Here is a 22232-nt window from a genome sequence, read left to right on the forward strand (position 1 = left end):
ACATGATATAGATGTCTGGGTTAATGAGGATCAAATACCTGGAGGAGAGAGAGATTTATTCTAGTTTACTCACTTATATAGCACTATCACATTCTACAGACATCATCATGTCTGTCATCTCTGTCCCCATTGGGGATCACAATCTACATTCCCTATCAGTATGTCTTTGGAGTGTGGGAGGAAACCAGAGAACCCAGAGGAAACCCACACAAACACGGGGAGAACATACAAACTCCTTGCAGATGTTGTCCTTGGTGGCATTTGAACCCAGGACGCCAGCGCTGCAAGGCTGCAGTGATAACCACTGAGCCACCAAGATGCCCATACACCAAGATGCACTGTTATAAGATGGCAAACAGGTGGAAATACTATGATGCTCTTTTCAATTGTTTGCTAATATTTCATTTTGCCTCTTTAGCATAAAGTCCCTGACGCTGGTTTAGGAATTGTTTGTGAACTATGACAAAGAGTTCAAGGAGTGGCCTTAGTTTTCAGCTATCTGATCAAACATCTGTGAATGTGGATGTTGGAAAAGAAGCCTGATCCATGATGGCGCTACCATGAAACTCACAGAATGTGCTGCTAATGTCTTGGCGCCAGATACCACAGGACACCTTCCGAGAAGTTGCCCATGTCTCAGGTCAGAGTTTTTTTTGACAACACAGGTGAAATCAACATAATACTAGGTGGTTTTACTGTTCTGATAGATTTTGGTATTTTTATTATGATTATTTTGTTTAAATAATCTGCAAAAAGCAGCATATTATATTCAGCCAATTCTAAATACGTGTCAGTACAGGGTAAGCATATGGCGTAACATTCTTGTTTTCGAATTAGAATCCTCAAATGTGTCTGTTTTTATTAGGAAGTTTAGTTTAATATTGCCTAAAGCATTCTAATTGCTTACTAATTTTTGGGTGAAGAAATCTGTTCAATGTTTTTCTTTGAACCGCTGCTTTACAGCACACGTGGCCGTGCACTTTGCAATTACTTTGTATTAAACCATATAAGTACCAAAAATACCAATTGTGCAGATCCCATCTCTCTGCATAATGTGAGTGTTTTGCATAAGAATGTCCTCGTTAAATGTCATGGATCTATTGCAAAGAACTACTTAAACTATGATAAAAATATTAATTAAATATATTAAAACAGAAAAGCATTCAGTCTGTATTAACCGCTGATTATCTTTTTACTTGATTTGTTATTCAGAACAGGTTGAGTTATCAAAAGTAAATCTATTAAAGGGGTTTTTCTGGCTTAAAGGGAATCTGTCAGCAGGTTTTTGCTATGTAATCTGAGGACAGCATTAGGTAGGGGTTAAAGCACTGAATTCTATGATATATCACGTCAAGTTGTGTGCTGTTGTTTACTTAGACTGAAGGTTTATTCACCTTTGACTAGCAGGCATGCGCTTCCAAGTCTGACTCCACCCCCTTCTGTGATGAGCAGCTCACTGTCTATATCTTTGTACACACAGAGCCTGGTGTGGGAGGGGTTAGCTTTCTCAGCTCTGCTGCATTGCTAAATCTAAAAGCTCAGTGTCAGAACTGCAGCACCCATTAAACTAAGTGATACATCGTTGGATTCCGGATCTCTTTGCCTACACCATGCTGCTCTCAGATGAAGTAGCAAAAACCTGCTGACAGATTCCCTTTTAAGATATTGATGATCTATCCCTGGAATAGGTCATCAATATTAAAAGACCTATTCCACCCACCCATCCCCTCTCTACTTGTCTTTTTGGGATGTGATACCTTTGTTTTATGCTCCTGTAATGTTTTAGCTTCTATACTTTGTTCATGGAGTTATACATTCTAAATATCATTATATATATTAATTTTCACCACCTACTTAATTGTACATATCATCATAAAAATTGAAGATGTAATACTGTAACTTACCAATATATACTCATTTATAAACATTTACGGTTGTTTTTGTATCTATTTTGATCCAAGGCCATGATTAAGGTCCAAGAGGACCAAAATATTGACCATCTTGTATCCTCTGGTATCTAAGCGTCTGTTTACATGGACTGACAAGCGGCACGATACTGTTAGCTAAGACGTATACGTCAGCTAAGACGTATTGTGTTTTTTTTTTTATATTACCGTTGGCATACCGATCCTACTATTGAACACAACCATCCACCCTAAGTGCCCATAACCGTCTCTTTAATACCAATATCTTACTTGAGTTGATCCAACCACTGGAATCCTCACTGATCAGCTGTTTTCTCTGAGCTAAGTCAGCCCTGCCACAAATGCCAAAAAATCTACTGTGTACGCAGTGGTTTGAGAACGACAAAAAATTAGTATTAGTGATGAGCAAATTTATTTGAATGGAAGTGAATTTTCTTGAATTTTCCAAAAATTTTCTCCAGAATACAGATTTTTTGAAAAATGTCTGGTGTCTCATTAAAAGAAGATTTTTCTCAGAACAGAACTGAGAGAAAAATACAGGGTATGCTGAGGGATCTAAAATAATAGATGTAGACGATTAAAAGACAAAATAGAAACTCTCCATGGTGAAGTCCTGGTGATAAGAAATGGAAATGGATGTAGTCTATGGTAGTTTTAAAGGGGACAGTTGTTTTAAATATGATTGTGAAAATAAAAATTTGATGTCTTCCGCTGGGATCATAGATTTAGGACTGCAATTTTTTGTATGGTTAACTAAAAGTAATAATGTTTATTAAAAAAAAAAAAAAAGAAAAGTTTTCCATTAGTGGCTTATTCTGATGATAGTTCTCCAGGTCAGATAAAAACAGCACACAAGGTCTTATAAATGGATACTCTTCCCAAATTGATATATATTCGATATTATTCCGATCTCTTCAACAGCAGAAGTTCTTTGTCACTCTCAAATCACTCAAAAGTTTATTTGGAAAAACTCGCATACCAAGATTAATTTGTTGTCTCTATCAAACCTTGCGTTGAAAAAAGGAACTTAATTGGCAGATTTCTTACTGTTCTATATAAGGCAATCTTCACAAAATCGCATGAAAGATGAAAGGTGCCACTCTCTTTCTTGTAAAAACTTCTTTATTCAAGCAAGATTAAAACATGGATGCAGGGAAGCGGGTCACATGGAGGACGACGACCGTTTCACGCCTAACTGATGCTTCAAGGGCACAAGGTACAGAAAGACCTCCCCTTTATAGAGGACACACCTATCTTTACACGTCACAGAAAACTTTACAAATTTAAAACTAACATTTAGACCAAACACCTGCAAGTCAACATTATAAAAACACTGACATATCGATTTTGTCATTAGTACCAAAGGACCTTGTGCTTTTGACTGAATGATCCATTTAGCTTGTCTTCTTAGCAGTAGTCTGTGAAGGTAACCTCCTTGTTCAGGTAAGTTAAAGGGGTTTTCCCATGAACAAAAGTTATCTTAATCAATAGATCTTGAAATAATAATAACTTCCACAATTTGATGTGTTTAATTAAAATGTTCTTATAAATGTGTCCCTGCTGTGTACTGTGTAATGCTGTGTCTCACCGTGCAGGAACATGGTCTGATCATACCACATCTCCTGGGCAGGGGAGGAAGCAGAAGAGTATACAGACATTACAGCAGGGGATCACAGCTGATTCTTTTTGTGAGGTAAAACATTCCCCTGCCTGTTTATAAACAATGTTTTACCTCAATCAAAGAATCAGTTGTGATCCTCTGCTGTAATGTCTGTATTGTCTTTTGCTTCCTCCCCTGCCCAGGAGCTGTGGTATGATCAGACCGTGCACCTGCACTGTCAGACACAGCCATTACACAGTACACAGCAGGGGCACATTTATAAGATTATCTCAGCACAGGAACATTTTATTTAAACACATCCAATTGTGGAAGTTATTATTATTCCAAGATCTATTGATTGAAATGAAATTTTGTTTGTGGGAAAACCCCATTAACACTCTCCAAACCTGAGTACTTCAGGGTCTGAATGATGTACGTCTCGGACATGTTTAATAAGTCTGGTTCTTTAAGAAATTTGATTTCTTGATCTAATAGTATAGGGACATATGTAGACTAGAAATCATTTTTCGTATGCCGTTCAAGCATGTTTGTATGGATTTCTATGTGTAAAAGGTGCTTCTTATGTTGGCATTTGCGGCTCGGCCTCGTCATCCAGCTGCTTCCTGTACAATCCGTCTAATTTAAATAGTGAAGGAGATAATTGTACTCGGTAAATGCTGTTTGCTGTCTTTCAACGTGAGGCAATGCGTATTAATCTCCCTCTGGCCACAGCTTTATGCGCTCTCCATAAAGTGCTGAGAGAGACATCTTGAGAGAGATTAATATCAAAAGCAAATCCTGTCCTCCCTTCCCAGAGATTTAACTGGTTGTGGAATAATGGCTAAATAACCATATCCCTTAGGAGGAAAGTTTAATCACTTGAACCTGTTGTTCTGTGACATTTTCTTGCAAATTTTATTTCTAGCCATTGGAACCAGTGTAAGAATGGTCTCAGGTGTCAGATAGGGACGCAGACACTTATCTTAGGGGGTATATACACCTAGCTAGATATTCGGGGTAGAGTACAATGTGACACATAAGGAATTTTCTTGAAGTAAAGTAATAGATGATTTGTTGTCCTTGCATCAAAGGGCCTTATGTATGAAGACCCCCCATGTCTGCCATATCAGTACTTCTATTTATCTCTGCCACGGGGCAAGAAATGGGAATACACTGATGAGACCACACTGTAATTTCAAAGTAGTGCAGTGTATCTTAACACAGGTTGATTTCTTTAATTCCCTAGTAAAAAGAACATACAAAACAATTTAAACATTTTTCAAGGCTGGCTGGGCATCATACTGGAGTATTGCTCTATATAGTGCAAGCAGTCAGATGATCGCAGATTCAAGTCCCCGAAGTGGACTGTCAAGGATGCAATCGGAGAGATCATGCAGATCCCACCCCTGCCACTAGTTTGTCAGGGGATGCAACTATGCTACCTCCAATTGCCAGGACAATTACGCAATTGACTGACGAGAGATGGACAAGGCCGCTGCTGCTTCCACTACCAGGCCGGCTATTGGGCAACTCACAGAGAGCGTATGGTATATACACCTCCAATTCCAATGCATGGAATATATATAATATATTTATATATACCCTGATGCGATCAAGGAACTCCTAGCTGACACCACCAATTGTTTATACAGGCTGATTGGACACCCGTTACAGGTAGCGTATGGCTTCAGGGGTGCGATTTATAGAGCAAGAGGAACAGAGCTATTAAATTTTATATATTTAAGGTAGACAGTGTTTATAAAAAAAATTTACAAAGATGTTACAAAATAGAAACAAAACGATGGAGTATATACTATCACATAAAGTAAAAGAGATAACAAAAGAAAAAGTACTAAACTTGTGTCACGGAAATGGCTCAGAGCTTAACGGAGGGAAGTACTCCTTAGGAAAACTGAGCAAGCTGTACCTTCCAGGACTGACAAAATCCAAAAACCCAAATTCTGCTTTTTATTAGATCAAGGTTATGCCCACATACCTCCCATTGGTGATCTCATATGGCTGCTGATCATGGGATGTACTAGGTCTCTTAGAAGTTAAAGAGATCCCCAGCTTTCAGTATATCTTCGCCGTTGGAGGTCCCAGTTTGTAGATATTGTTTTCATGTTTCCTATCACGATTTTACCTTTCTTTAGAGCTGAAATATGTCATGGATAACATCCATCGGCCACTATTAAGTTGGAGGGGTTAGAATAGCCTTATGGTGATGTGAGTGAATGCGTTATGGTCGTCCCTTTACTTTGACGCCGAAAATAAATCTCCCTTAAATATCGGATAGATGAAAATCGTGGTATTTATCACTGACCACTGGATCTAAAAAGTCTGAGACCTGTGCTTTGAACAGAGAAAGCTCTTGCCTCAGATGTGTAATTCTCCGTCTCTGAATAAACGAATCCGAGTCTTGGTGGCTGGTTCTCAGCGCAGATCTCATGTTGTAATTACCTGGTCACTGCAGGAGGTCCCTACTTCAATGGAAGTTGAAGTGTGAGCTCTTTTTCACTTCCCCAGTTATAATTAATCCCATATGTTCAAGGTGAGGGTGATATGTCCCCTCTCCGGAGATATCTTTATGGATTTAAATTTTTCTCTGACGAGGACTAGCAGATAAAATACAAAGATGAGAAAAGGTTTTTAAGAAAAAAACAAACATTTTTTGTTACTGTAATTCCCTTTTTCCAGTGTTAACAGTACATAAGTGTAAAAAATAAACATATTTGGTGTCACTGTATCCAGGTAAGTCTGATCTATCAACGTATAAAATTAAATGGATTGTCCACTACTCAGACAATCCCTTCTCAATTCCTATGCCCTCCCAGTAAAATAATGATACCTATATTCCCCTCCGGTGACGGTGCTGTTCCAGCAGTGTTGACGCTGGCTTTTTCAGGGCTCGCGTGATATTATTGGGTCATGTGATGCATGCCGCCAATCAGTGCTGGCTTCACTCTCCCCTCATTCGGACATAATTGAAATCCAAAGGAAGTGAAAGAGCAGCTACAGCTCTCAGTTCTTCCGGATGTCTGATTTCTCCCCCATATCATCTTCGGCCAATGCCCCCATACACAGTATACTGTTGTCCGAACCTGTCAAAGAAATACTGTTTTTAAACGGAATGTATTTTTTTTTTAACTTAAGTGACACAAGGGGAACAAAGTGGATATTTAACATTACGCTTCTATTAAATCGCAGATTCTTGAAGTAATCGTCTGCCACGGGTGTGCAATTATTTCCTGAGATGATCCATTTCTTCCGTAAACTGAAAAAGTTTTTTTTTTTTTTCAAAGGCTATTTAATAGGCTGCACCTATGATGCTGCTTATATCTTTACACGGAGATCTTTCTGCCTGAAAATTGCCATGCTGAAATAAATATCCCAGTACTCACATGATTATTACACTGATCGCTTATGCGGGTTTTCTCATCCCTGCCTGGGATGCCTCCCAGGTATTGATTGCGAATGATGAATGCAGCTTGCTATTAATTACACTGCCAAAGCTAGAAAGCAGTTCAGATCCTGTGGTTCTCTACCACTTTCCTTTGATGAATTGCCAAAAGGGACCTCAGCACATGAGTTTTAACTGATAATACTTTGCATTTTGGAGCATGAGAGGCATGCAAATTGCCCTTTAAAATATTCAGTATGCTGCTTTCATTTATTTCTTTATTAATTTTATCTCTTCAGCTGAAATGGATTGAATTTGCCCAGAACAGTAAATGGCAATCGGTTTTGGGCCAATTTTATTATGTGTTGTATATTATTAAGTAATCTGCAAGTTTACGCTATTCTTAATGGATTCGCCTTTAGAATAGGGATAATTTGTGCAATGATAATTCTTAGATAACTTCCCAGATATTTTGTGAATACGTCTGTCTTTTTATTTTCTACATAACAGTATTGGGGTTGAACAAAAGATGGTTTTCTTATCACCAGACAATACTAGTAATATACTCTGGCCACTAAGATTTATACTAGGATGATAACTGTGACACTGAGTGTCTACTCATGGACAATCCGTGAGGCAGGCTAGTCAGTAGGTCCGAGGTCAAATACCAGGAGGACTCGTAATACAGAGGGGCAATTCAAAAGCGTGGTCAAGCAATACTCCGGGTCCAAATGCTATGGGGTTACATCAATTCCGAGATCAAGTACCGGCCAAGTCCGAGGTCATGAGGTCAGAGAGCGTCAATAGCAAAAGGGATAACACACGAGTAATCACAACAAATCGAAGGTCCGGCAACAGGATCAGGGAATCAGACACAGAGCACTGAGCACACAGCTTACAGAACGAAGCTACGGCTGACAGAGACAAGAGCCTGGAATAATTCTTAGCCGGAGACACCTGTAGGAAACCCAGCACGCCCCGGCCTTGATTGGGAGACTAGACTGTCACTCACCACACTGAACGCTCAGCACGTCCAAGCCTCAGATTGGACGGCTGAGCTGCCACTTACCGCACTGAGAGGAGGAATCGTGATAGATACTTCCTGTTCTGTAGAACGTATTTTAATTATTTCCAATTTATTTCATAAATATGAACAGTCACATATATTTAACTCAGGATCCACCATACACAATTCCTAAATTCACTCCTTCCCATCTCCCCTCTATGCAGAGATCGTAGAGCATACCTAGAAAACTCTCCCATAGAGGTCAGCTCCTGCCTCTTACTGTCTGTGGTCCATGTTGCTGTGGTAAAGCATATCTGTAGATTCGGAATTCAGATAAGAGGAAGCTGAAGAACGGAAAAAAAAAAAAAAAAGAATTTGAAAAAAAAAAAAAATCTCATTTCACTATCTGCTTTTGATTATTTAAAAATATACATTCCCTTTAAAGTATGGAGAACGCTTATAAATTTTGTTGAACTTCTAATAGTTCTAATATTGGGCTTGCCTCATTTACCTTTAAGACTGTTCCGGTTCATATTCCCTTCCTATGCCCAGTATTATATACTATATTATCGAAATGTTCCCACTTAAAGTTAGTAGTGCCATGTATGCCATCCTCATATATTAGTGTAGTGGCACTTTGTAAGATCAGTCGGACTCTTGGAAATGTGATTCAAGTCTTTGATAATTAGGGCAATATTTTAAAATACTGAAATGTTCCAATCTAAATGCCCCTTTTCATATTCTTCTCTCCATATAAGTACCATATTATCATGTAAGTTTATATTTTTCAGTAATAGGATAGTAATGTATTTAGCATTTTGGCATAAAGGTCTAAAGAGCAACAGTGCGCTGACTGTGTGATAATTGATGTTTTTGGAATCGGGCAATTTATTAGGGTAATTTAATTCAAAGCAGGCTTTTAGCTGGAGTCGCAGACTTTCAGAAGTGGCAGTATTGCTTGTGTAAGTGTATTGGATAATTGATGGTATTGCAATAAGGATGGTGGTGTATTGTCATATCTCACCATGCTCCCTGTTACTTCATGTTTCCATGCATTTTTAAAAATGGGCGACTAGAAGGTGATTTCCTTATAACTGTCTTTACGTGTATTGCCCTGATAAAATACAAACCTGTATGATTGCATTTTACATCAATAACTTAAAACTGATGCAAGATTCCAATGTTACACACTATTTCTGTGCAGGGAACATCCACCTTTTAGCAACATATTTTTATGTAGAGTAGTAGAGGATACGCTGATAACTTTTATAACATTTCTTTGCTGCACTGTATCTAATACGGAGCTCCAAATACCTTGTGTAGAAAGAGTTAAATGTTTTAAATCTGGATGTCTTCAGCTACCACCAGGGGGAGCTTGGGAACTACAGTTTTTCTATTGAGTTCTTTGGTGGCGAGAGTCCTCTAGTGTTGGCTACAAGTGGTCAGAATCTTGTTATTCAAAGGGAATTTGTCAGCAGTTTCTTGCTTCACTACTAAGTATGGTATCAAACCAGTATCTGATACCCTGATTATGCAAACAATAAATATGAGATGGTAACTGGCCAGGTCCCCTAAAGTGGGAGCTACTTTTGCCAATCTGACAGAGGTTTTTGTGCAGGGGTTGACTTGAGGAGACAACTCCTTTAAAGAGGATCTGTCACTTGCATTAAATACAGTACAGACCAAAAGTTTGGACACACCTTCTCGTTTAAAGATTTTTCTGTATTTTCTTGACTATGAAAATTGTACATTCACACTGAAGGCATCAAAACTATGAATTAACACATGTGGAATTATATACTTAACAAACAAGTGTGAAACAACTGAAAATGTCTTATATTCTAGGTTCTTCAAAGTAGCCACCTTTTGCTTTGATGACTGCTTTGCACACTCTTGGCATTCTCTTGATGAGCTTCAAGAGGTAGTCACCCGAAATGGTCTCCCAACAATCTTGAAGGAGTTCCCAGAGATGCTTAGCACTTGTTGGCCCTTTTGCCTTCACTCTGCGGTCCAGCTCACCCCAAACCATCTCGATTGGGTTCAGGTCTGGTGACTGTGGAGGCCAGGTCATCTGGCGTAGCACCCCATCACTCTCCTTCTTTGTCAAATAGCCCTTACACAGCCTGGAGGTGTGTTTGGGGTCATTGTCCTGTTGAAAAATAAATGATGGTCTAACTAAACGCAAACCGGATGGAATAGCATACCGCTGCAAGATGCTGTGGTAGTCATGCTGGTTCAGTATGCCTTCAATTTTGAATAAATCCCCAACAGTGTCACCAGCAAAGCACCCCCACACCATCACACCTTCTCCTCCATGCTTCACAGTGTGAACCAGGCATGTAGAGTCCATCCGTTCACCTTTTCTGCGTCGCACAAAGACACAGTGGTTGGAACCAAAGATCTCAAATTTGGACTCATCAGACCAAAGCACAGATTTCTACTGGTCTAATGTCCATTCATTGTGTTCTTTAGCCCAAACAAGTCTCTTCTGCTTGTTGCCTGTCCTTAGCAGTGGTTTCCTAGAAGCTATTTTACCATGAAGGCCTGCTGCACAAAGTCTCCTCTTAACAGTTGTTGAAGAGATGTGTCTGCTGCTAGAACTCTGTGTGGCATTGACCTGGTCTCTAATCTGAGCTGCTGTTAACCTGCGATTTCTGAGGCTGGTGACTCGGCTAAACTTATCCTCAGAAGCAGAGGTGACTCTTGGTCTTCCTTTCCTGGGGCGGTCCTCATGTGAGCCAGTTTCTTTGTAGCGCTTGATGGTTTTTGCAACTGTATTTGGGGACACTTTCAAAGTTTTCCCAATTTTTCGGACTGACTGACCTTCATTTCTTAAAGTAACGATGGCCACTCGTTTTTCTTTACTTAGCTGCTTTTTTCTTGCCATAATACAAATTCTAACAGTCTATTCAGTAGGACTATCAGCTGTGTATCCACCAGACTTCTGCACAACACAACTGATGGTCCCAACCCCATTTATAAGGCAAGAAATCCCACTTTTTAAACCTGACAGGGCACACCTGTGAAGTGAAAACCATTTCCGGTGACTACCTCTTGAAGCTCATCAAGAGAATGCCAAGAGTGTGCAAAGCAGTCATCAAAGCAAAAGGTGGCTACTTTGAAGAACCTAGAATATAAGACATATTTTCAGTTGTTTCACACTTTTTTGTTAAGTATATAATTCCACATGTGTTAATTCATAGTTTTGATGCCTTCAGTGTGAATGTACAATTTTCAAAGTCATGAAAATACAGAAAAATCTTTAAATGAGAAGGTGTGTCCAAACTTTTGGTCTGTACTGTATATACAATATTTTTCGGACTATAAGGCACAGCCCTGGCTTAGACAGCAGAAAATAAGAAAAACGTATGTCTACTAATTCCTGCTGTGTGCTTTATACACATATAGCTTTATAGCACATATGAACACACACGTCAGTACTAGAGATGAGCAGACCCGTGGAAGTTTGGATTCTGGTACATGACCCAAAATTTAGTCCAAAGTTCAGTTCGGGTACCAGAACTGCACCCGAACTTGAACCAGAACCTAAACCCCATTGAAAGCAATGGAGACCCAAGCTTTTTACTGTCTTTCTCTCTTATCCATCCCCGGACTTCCCCCAGAACTCTGAACATTAAAACGGGCTACAAGAACCTCAAACTTTTTAGTTCGGGTTCGCTCATCTCTAGTTTGCAAACATAACACTGCTGCATGCACAGTGCATGGACACTCAGTTCTGCTGTAAATACACACATTTCTGCTACACACAGCTCTGCTACACACACACAGCTCTGCTACCAACAAAGTTCTTTCAACTAGAAGCCAGCACATGCAGCATCTGTGCAGCTTTAGAAATGGGCAGATTCCTGGTCGCTTTCTCTCCTGCCTTGCACAGAGCAGATAGATCATTGTGGGGCAGGAGGAGAGAGCAGTTTTCTCGGGAAGGACGCTGTGTGATTGTTCTCCGCAATCATAAGAAGTTGCCTTCAGACAGATACTTTGGTACTTCTTTAACTGGTGTCTATATGCCGCTGTTCTCTTGAATTCTTTTGTTCGTGTTCTTCATTCTTGAAATATGGCATCCCTCTTTGTAAGTAATTCTAGTTTCATTAGTCAAACAAGCGTGGTGATCACCTTCTCTCTATGGGAGTCTTCTTGAGGACTATGCCCAGTTGGATAATAAGACAAGATTGATACACTCGTGGTCAAAATTGTTGGAACCCCTCGTTTAATGAAATAGGAAGAGAGGGCCATACCTCAGGAATAGAGAGGCTCAGGAACAAAAAATAAACAATGTTGACTCAGGAGAATGTCTGCATTTACACCAAGTAAAAAAAATCACATATTAATGGCAAGTGATAGGTCCTCTTTAATGCCAAGATTATGGGCTGTATTATAATGATCAAGAAGGCAGGAGCCGGTCAGTCATTGACAGCTAAGTCTTCCCTTCCACCAAGGTTGCACATCCTTGCAGAGGTGACTGTATAGGCAAAATATTGTATAAAGTGTGATCTGTTTATTTTCATAGGCATCATACGGTACAATCAATGTATGTTACTTTTTATTTGTGATTTTGCTGTTAGCATTGTCACAAGTTGGACGTGATCTGCAGCCGGTCACAAAGTAATGTGCATCTTCATTCCTGTTTTTAGGAGAGCAATGTCCCATTAGTTGGTCACATCCAGAGGACACTGTCTCCTTTGTTTATACAGCATTATATATTCCATCATTAAATGTGAAAAGCAATGGAAGCTTAAACAAGCGCTGTTAATGAGCTAATAGAAAGGGAGGCAAAGGGGGGAACTACAGTGATTTCTCACACAGCCTTGCCTTCATTTCCACAATTTGTAAATTTATTGTGTCGAGTAAAAGTAGTAAAACAAAGATTATATTTTCTGCCATAAAAGTGGCAAATTGCACAATGAAAAGCATGCCCTGCAAAGCAGTGACAGGCGTACCACGTGCGCTGTGTTTTTAATGAAAGACAATTTCTATCTAAATGTTATATTCATGAATGTAAAATACTCCATTTTATTTTGATGTATAAAATAGTGCAGTTTGAGACTGAATAGAATTTTTACAATGTGAAGTCTTACATTGACGGCATTGGATGGTAATGGCTTATAGACTATGCCGTCTCTAATAGACAAAGTGCCAAGCTATAAAATATGTCTTTGTGGAATACTCGGCATATGCATTGGAAATGTTTTACGCAAATACAGCATACTGTAGTTTCCTCACCGCGGTGGGATATTTATGGCAGACACATTAAAGCAGCAATCCATCTTGTTGTCACAAGAATTTTTTGCCTTACTAAAAGGTGCCTATATGCTTTAGACTAATGGTATTGAAACGGATAATTGTAAGCAGATCGAACGTTTGACAAGTGAAATTGAACAGTGATTGGTAGTTTTAGCTGACCTATGGCAAACCATCTTTGTCTAGAAAGAAGTTGGTCAAATTTAAAATTTTGATTACCAAAACGATCTTTCATCCTTCACCTTCTGACATTGATCATGTGAGGCCAGTTTGAACAACTTTAATGGCCAATATGGACTAAAATGTAGAAATGACTGTTGACCACCTTAAAATCCAAAATCCACATTGAGATATTTTGTTCCATATTGCTATCTACCACATACATTTATTCCTTTTTGAAAGAATTGGATGTCCATAAACGCTGTGATGACTGGCACCAGAGGGATCCCGCAGTATCCCACCACTGCCACCACATGTGAATGATGCACACCTCGCCACCCGCCTGACGTCAGCTACGTCAGATGGAACACGTGATACGGATCTGCCCTTTGCACCAATGTGACATTCTGCACCCTCTCGGTGACGCGTAAGGTCAGATTGGTACAGTTCTACAGACACCCCCTGTCCACACGTGTACAGGAAGGCACCGGGAATGAGAAGAGGTGGCCCACTCAGTAACTGTCGTGGCACCACACTCGCTCACACCTTTGACAGGCTGAGAGGCCCCCTCACTAGTCCCAGTGAAGCAGAGCCTTGTCGGCCTGGTAGAGCTGCCACCAGTTCCTATTAATTCCCGCTAGGACCGGGGGATTATGTCGGACCAGGAACCAGCCCTGGTAGCATGTTTGTTGGACCAAACAATGGACGTGAAGATTCGTGGATCGAGATAAAAAAGCAGCCCAAGGTTAAATTATATATTTCATCGCCTTAAGGGCACACTAGACAATACATTATATACATACATAATGGTCAGAGATGCAAACACAATAGTAGTGGTACAGATGATATAAGCAGATGTTAAGAGTCAGTTACCAGTAAGATGGAAAGCCTGGCTTGCGGGGGATGGGCTGCCACATGGGAGGCTTGTGGTTCCCTTTGGTACAGGACATCTCCCACATGATGTGTCATCTCTACCTCCCAGGAAAAAGACACTGGGCTCTAGCTGCAGGAGCTCTTAACCTCTCTGGGTCACTCCCCTAACTGCTCGCTGGATGGACCAAAATCTCCACCCCTGGCCTCTTTCAGCTATACACTCCAAAACCTAAAATGGGCTATGCTTTCTTAATGGGCGGTCCTAGGGAGACAGTTCTGGTTTCACTGGATCCAGCCGGGCCCCTGTTACGCGGGGAGACCAAACACAGTGGCTCTATGGGTTTCCGAAAGGCTGTGCCGTGTATCTCCTCCCCATCCCTACACGCTAGACTGTGCTGGAAGCTAGTGTGACATTCCTCCAGTTCATGTGATTCCAAAAATCTATTTGGTGTATCACTGGGATGTATCATATTCCCAAAACTCAGTGTTGAATTATACTTGTCTGACACAAAGGATTTGCCACATGGCTGGGGTCCACAGGGGGTCTTCCTGTGGCAGCTCCACAGCAGAAGGTGGGGGTTTTGTCGCTCACTGTCCCACAGCCCCCTCCCTTCTTCTTTAGCTGCGGAAGTATCCGATTACAGCTGTACATTGTAGACCTCTATACTACCCACCAAACAGGGTACAATGATTGACATGGGATTATATCTTCAATATTCTTCAGAAACGCTTCGTTTATTTTTTTGATTTTTTTTTTAGAATTTGCTCTCTAGGTATTTTACACAGTTTAGAAGTGAGTTTGGCGCTTATATGGATATTGCTCAGATGCGAATTTCCTCATAATGCCAGAACTGAAGAAAAAAGACATGAACCGCACAGCCCAAAATCACACATTGATCTTATGCCACTATGCAAAAATTTACAAAACTGATCATGAGGTTCTTAGTTTAAAGGGGTTGTCTGGTCAAAAGTGATAAGTCTGCAGTCACTCTGTTTGTTAATAAACCCCCCCAGCGCATGCACTGTGTTCTACGGGGGTTTGCCGGTATAAGACCCAGGACCGGAGGCTATCTATGAGTTATACTGTACATACCCCCGGCCAGTGAGCGTGGCCTCGCTCTCCATACACTGGTATGGAGCGAGGCCGCGCCTTCTAATCGGACGCCACCATTAGCCGTCACGTCACTAGACAGGGCATGGCCTTCCTCCATACAAGTGTATGGAGCGAGGTGGCGCTGAATTGCCGTGGGTATGTATAACTTATACATACCCTCCGTTACCGGGTCTGAAACCTGCGAATACCCGCAGCGCACAGTGCATGCGCTGGGGGGATTCATAAGTCAGTCATTTTTATAATATAATACAACTGTTCTGAGGAAAAAACGTGGCTAATATGTAACCTCAGAATAGAAAACTTTTAATCAGAAAAATCTCACTAAAAAACAGACAAACATACATTAATGTGAAACCACGCTAAAGGTACTGAACTCTAATGTTTAATTCCAAAGAGCCCTAATTGACAAACAAGAAGGGGATATCTCACACAACTAGTACACCATTTATCATAATCCAATAATCCCCTCCTTTATACAGATAGAAAGGATTATATAGAATCATATAGCGAGTCTCTCAGTACCTCACAGGAATAAGTGCAACCCAGTGAACAAAGTGATTGTAGTGCATAATTAAAACAAACAGATGGGATCACTCTAGCATAGACCTCTACACTAAGATACCACTGACCAGGCCCTAAATTACCACCTATATGCTGATTCCTGCCTATCTGCGGAGGTTGGCACCCTAATTAAAGTTGGCGATTTTGGCGCCCCCGCTCAACGTCGGCTATCCCTATATATCCTGGCTCGCCCTGGAATATATCCTAATTGCACAACATTCCGATGCAATCTAAGGCATATGATATAAAACGCAACGAGAATAAAGTGAGTGATATAAATAGATGACATCTTGCCCATAAGGAGATGGTCCAGGATGTATAACGAAGGTTTCAGCCTTTGGTCAGTGTCCCCGTGTCTCCAATGAGAGACTTATCATGACCAAAAATGCAAAAAGGTCCCAGATAGATAATAGAAGTCTAAAGCCTCAAAATCGTTTCCTCATATCTGAGGTCTATGATCAGTGTCCCATCGCGATTTTTCTGATTAAAAGTTTTTTATTCTGAGGTTACATGTTAGCCACGGGATTCATAAGTCTTAAGTCAGAGAGAGTAACTGCTGACTTATCACTTTTGACCGGACAGCCCCTTTAACTTTCTGATCAGACTGTATGAAGCCCACTGCCACGTGACGGTGAACCTCTCAGTGAGTCGCAACGACAGTGCACCAGCAGAGTGGGTGACCTGGTGTCTCACAGCACCCTGCCGTGAGGCTGTGTTCCCATGGCTCCAGACCACACCACTCCACAAGCACAGCACCACTGCAACATAGGCCGCCACACAGCACCAATACCAAGTGAATTGCATTACCGTCCCCTCTTTCATTTGTTTTAGTTGGACCAGTTCTCCTCCCATTTGACCCAAGTGTTTTTAAATTTGCAGGAGACTGCAAGAGGGGCTCCACTTATTTGTGCTGTCAGCTCACAGTCTGAGAACATGTGAAAGGTGAGTTTTTTTTATCTATTCACTTGATGTTAGTCATTGTTACAGTAGTGCTGTGCTTGTGGAATGATGTGGTCTGGAGCCATGGGGACTCCGCCTCATGGCATGGGTGCTGTGAGACACCAGGTCACCCATCCTGCTCGTGCACTGTTGCGACAGTAGATGGCGCACGGCGCCACACCATTAAGGCTAGGGACCCACTGAGCGTTTCACCGTGTCATGGTAGTGGGCTTCATACAGTCTGATCAGAATGTAAAGCTAAGAACCTCATGTTAAGTTTTGTAAATTTTTGTCTTGCTGCATTAGGTCAATGAATGATTTTTGGTTGTGTGGTCCAAGTCTTTTATTTTTTTTAAAGTTCTGGTGAATGCTATCGTAATGTTAGTGGTTGTTACTGGACACAGGAGTACTATAAGATTTTGTGCTATCCTTCATAGTTACTAGAGACCAGTCATTCTTGATGTAGTACATCTGGTGGTTGAGCTTATTTTTCCACCATCATTGTTTTACAATTTTCTTTACTTTTGCATAAACAGCATTAACACATTCTGCAATGGAGTGCAGAGATTGACAGTAACCTGATAACAACCAAGCACTTTATCATGACCTATCACTAGTAACAACCAATCACTATGTACAGAGCTGGAAAATTTTAGAATGGCAGCTGGAAAAGCAGAGGCTGTTGTGGCTGGATGGCCGCTGAAGGAGCAGAGGCTGTAGTTGCTGTGTCATGGCTCGACTCCGGGGCTCGATCGATGACCTCTGGCTGTGTGATCGGTTTTCCGCTCTGTTGGACCACAGCCTGTGTTGTCTCTGTCCAACTGCTGATAATGCTCTTGTCTTTCTTTTGCTTTGCTTTGTATTGTAAAGTGCTGCGGAATATGTTGGCCCTATAAAAATTATTATTATTATTATTTGTTGCTTCTATGCAGGTGTTTTCACTTCCTTGTTTTGGTTTGTCCTATCACATCTTGGGAGGGGCTATTTATTCTCTTCTGGCAGTTGCAGTCTTTGCTGGCTATATTCCAAGTTAGATGGATGTTTGGAGTCCCAGCTCCCCAGTCAAGGATTATCTTGCTGAGGTTTTCTCTGTGATGCATGGATTGGCCATGGGTCTCCTGACTGAACTCTGCAGCCTCATGGGCATATATAAGACTGCCAAGTTCGAGCAAGGAGAGGCGCAGCCAGTCTGTGCATGGATCATGAAGCACAAATGTGTGAAACTGACCTTGGACATTAGGGCCAGTTTCACAGAAAAGTATGTTTTTGGAGCGTTGGAGATAAGCAGTAGAAATGAGCAAATCAGACAAAATTTGAATTTGTCAGTTTGCGTAGATTTTCTCAGGAAATTCAATTCACAAAAAAGGTATTCTTTGGTAATGTAATGTCCCTTGTACTCTGGGGTCTATCAAGACCCCAGAAAATGCGAAATGTAAGATGTAACAAATGAAAAAAATACCTTGCCACTCACCTCTCTGGCCCCTTAGCTCCTCACCATCACTCGTCTGGTCCTCGTAGCATCTTATCACCTCTGTGAGCCCTTAAATGCCAAGACTTACAGCTCTAATGAGGTATGGGGTGGTTCTGTGCAAGCGCACGCAATGTCGTGATGTGCGCTGTGACTTTGCGCACACGTGCTAAACCAAGGATTTTGCGCTTGGCAGCGGAGGTAGGAAGATGTAACGGGGACCTGACAGGTGAAGGTGAGCAGCGAACGGGCCAGAGAGATGAGCATTGTGGTGAGTATAAGTATTTTTTTTTAAATGTAACCTTTTGATGGACGCCATTTTGCTGAATACGTGTGGAAGCGAAATACAATTTTTTTTATTTTTATAATATTCAAGTAGAATTCAATTCCAGTCATATATTGCTGCATTTCTAGTAAGCAGCGTACCGGGAGGCTAACTTTTCCTCTTCCTGTTAGTGAACTGCCCCACTTTATTCTCATGAATTGTGGTTCATCTTTCAAAATGATATCCAGCGGTGTTCATTTGAAACTGGTCTTACTTTGTGAGATATCAGCAGCATATTCTGAGTTTATATCACCAGGATATACATTTCACGCCATGGATCTCATTCCATTTTACAGACATTTTACTAAGCAGCGTTAAACTTTTTCATCTTTGATGAAAACCATTTTCAGTCTTTTTGAAAGATTTTTAAAGCTTGCCCACCAGGGAAAAATTGTCTGGTCCTGTAGTTAAAAATATCACTTTGATGGGCAGTTCTTTTTTTTTTCTTACCAATAAAACCCTACGCCTTTACACCCAAGGGCATGGTAAACTGATTCCAAATGTCCTATTGATTGTGCCATATGTTAGCACTAATTATATTATAGGCTAATGTAAAATACAACATTCTGAGCATAGACCGCTAAAGGATACACTTCACAGGCAGCTTCACAGTAATTGTCTACTGGAAGAAATTGCTAACTGTATGGAATACAAACATATGTTCATATTTTTCTATTATCCACGTCTGACTTCTCACTTTTAGTGCAAGTATCATGTCATATTGGTTTTAGTTCATTGTTTTACCTTGCATATGACTGCGGTTACTGGAATGTTCTGTACTCTTCCTATATAAGCTATTGTTTGTATTACGATTATATAGTAGCTGGAAATATAATTTAAAGGGCAGTTTCAATTTTAGTTATTTTATTAGATATTTTAGACATTTTAAAATAACCTCTGTTGCTGGTTGGAAATTTCCATAGACCTGAAATCAGACACAACACTTTTTCTAAAGGACAATTGAGAAAATGACAAAAGCTATAGTACAGGAAGTGACATCAAAGAGGAAGCAACTGCTTCTGTATAGCCCAGTAACATGCAGCAATATTCTTTATTGCTTGTGGGTCTATGATACCAAACTTTCCTGTGTTCTCTATGAGAAAGTTGGTTATAGACATGTAGGCCGGCGGTTTATCTCCAGGAGAACAATGCGATTTGGCAGTCTGAAAATGAACATGTACGATCAACATCTCACTCAACCACCATTCAGCCGGTACCCCCAAGCACAGTAGACCGTTGGCCGAATCCGTCGATATCAGAGCTTTACTATGCAAACTGCTTACATTACATATGAACTAGATTTATATACAGTGGGGAAAATAAGTATTTGATACACTGCCGATTTTGCAAGTTCTCCCACCTACAAAGAATGGAGAGGTCTGTAATTTTTATCGTATGTACACTTCAATGATGAGAGACAGAATCTTTAAAAAAAAAATCCAGAAAATCATTGTATGATTTTTACATAATTAAATGGCATTTTGTTGCATGAAATAAGTATTTGATCACCTACCAACCAGCTAGAATTCTGGCTCTCATTGACCTGTTAGTTTTTCTTTAAGAAGCCCTCTTACTCTGCACTCATTACCTGTATTAACTGCACCTGTTTGAACTTGTTACCTGTATAAAAGACACCTGTCTACATATTCAGTCAATCACACTATAACCTCTCCACGATGGCCTAGACCAAAGAGCTGTCTAAGGACTCCAGGGACAAAATTGTAGACCTGCATAAGCTGGGATGGGCTACAGGACAATAGGCAAGCAGCTTGGTAAGAAGGCAACAACTGTTGGCACGATAATTAGAAAATAGAAGAAACACAAGATGACTGTCAATCTTCCTCGGTCTCGGGCTCCATGCAAGATTTCGTCTCGTGGGATAAGGATGATTGTGAGAAAAGTCAGGAATCAGCCCAGAACTACCCAGGAGGGACCTGGTCAATGACCTGAAGAAAGCTGGGACCACAGTCTGAAACATTACCGTTAGTAACACACTACGCCGTCATGGATTAAAGTCCTGCAGGGCATGCAACGTCCCCCTGCTCTCGCTAGTACATGTCCAGGCCCGTTTGAAGTTCGCCAATGACCATCTGGATGATCCAGAGGAGGCATGGGAGAAGGTCATGTGGTCAGATGAGACCAAAATAGAACTTTTTGGTATCAACTTCCATTGCCATGTTTGGTGGAAGAAGAAGGATGAGTAAAACCCCAAGAACATTGTCCCAACTATGAAGCATGGTGAGGGAAACATACTTTGGGGATGCTTTTCTGCAAAGGGGACAGGACAACTGCACCGTATTGAAGGGAGGATGGATGGGTCATGTATCTTGAGATTTTGGCCAACAACCTCTTTCCCTCAGTAAGAGCATTGAAGATGGGTCGTGGCTGGGTCTTCCAGCATGACAATGACCCAAAACATACAGCCAGGGCAACTAAGGAGTGGCTCCGTAAGAACCATTTCAAAGTCCTGGAGTGGCCTAGCCAGTCTTCAGACCTGAACCAATAGAAAATATTTGGAGGGAGCTGAAACTAAATGTTGCCCAGCGACAGCCCCGAAATCTTAAAGATCTGGAGAAGATCTGAATGGAGGAGTAGGCCAAAATCCCTGCTGCAGTGGGTGCAAACTTGGTCAAGAACTATAGGAAACGTCTGACCTCTGTAATTGCAAACAAAGATTTCTGTACCAAATATTAAGTTCTGTTTTTCTATAGTATCAAATACTTATTTCATGCAATAAAATGCAAATTAATTATGTAAAAATCTTACAATGTGATTTTCTTAATTTTTTTAAGATTCTGTCTCTCACAGATGAAGTATACCTACCATAAAAATTACAGACCTCTCCATTCTTTGTAGGTGGGAAAACTTGCAAAATCGGCAGTGTATCAAATACTTATTTTCCCCACTATATAACATGTGAATATCTCTTTAAGGCTAAGTTCACACGACAGTATAAAAAAATCGTCTAAGTTTCATCTAAAAACATCGGATGCTTTTTTTTCCCCCTCATTTGTAATCTGTATGCAATTTGTGTGCCATCTGTTTTTTATACAGCAGCAGTTATTATGTACAGGGTGGTCCAAAAGTAGGTGGACAGAAAGTGTAATAAGGTTATGAAGGGGAAGATTTATCAGACATGGTCTAAAGTGAAACTGGCTCAGTTGCACTTAGCACCAATCAGATTCCACTTTTCATTCCTCACAGACTCTTTGGAAAAAGAAAGGTGGAATCTGATTGGTTGCTAAGGGCAACTGAGCCAGTTTCACAGATCTAGTTTTCACAGATAGATCTCCCCCAAATCTGTTTTCTTTTCAGATAATTCAGATAACACATAATGGCAAATAATTTAGATACAGATCAAAGAAAATGGATTTTGACAGAGTATTGTAAATCTCAAAATGCTGAAACCGTTAGAGCAAATTGGGTTGAAACATTTGGTACTCAAGCCCCAAAGAGAAAAACCATTTACCGCATTCGTGACAAATTCAATGCCACTGGCTCAATCCTTAATGCTCCAAAAACTGGTCGACCCAAAACAGTCTGTACAGAAGATAATAAACAACTTGTTGCTGAAACATTTGTTCATGGTTCAAAAAAGTCCAC

General features: G+C 40.6%; 1 protein-coding gene across 10 annotated transcripts in view; it reads left to right on the forward strand.

Moving 5' to 3' along the window:
- The window catches only part of RARB (retinoic acid receptor beta), an 832092-nt gene that overhangs the window by 102214 nt on the left and 707646 nt on the right, over positions 1-22232 (forward strand). For 7 of the 10 annotated variants that reach the window (XM_073677991.1, XM_073677988.1, XM_073677993.1 and 4 more), the window contains exon 2: positions 16777-16839. The exons of the other annotated variants lie outside the window; for them this stretch is intronic. The gene's annotated coding sequence lies outside the window, so the exon portion shown is untranslated. The remainder of the gene's footprint in view (positions 1-16776; positions 16840-22232) is intronic. 10 annotated transcript variants of the gene reach the window in all.

Source organism: Phyllobates terribilis, unplaced genomic scaffold (genome assembly GCF_046119375.1).
Source record: "Phyllobates terribilis strain yellow unplaced genomic scaffold, ASM4611937v1 Scaffold_4__5_contigs__length_816908805, whole genome shotgun sequence".
In the NCBI taxonomy this organism is placed as follows: Eukaryota; Metazoa; Chordata; class Amphibia; order Anura; family Dendrobatidae; genus Phyllobates; species Phyllobates terribilis.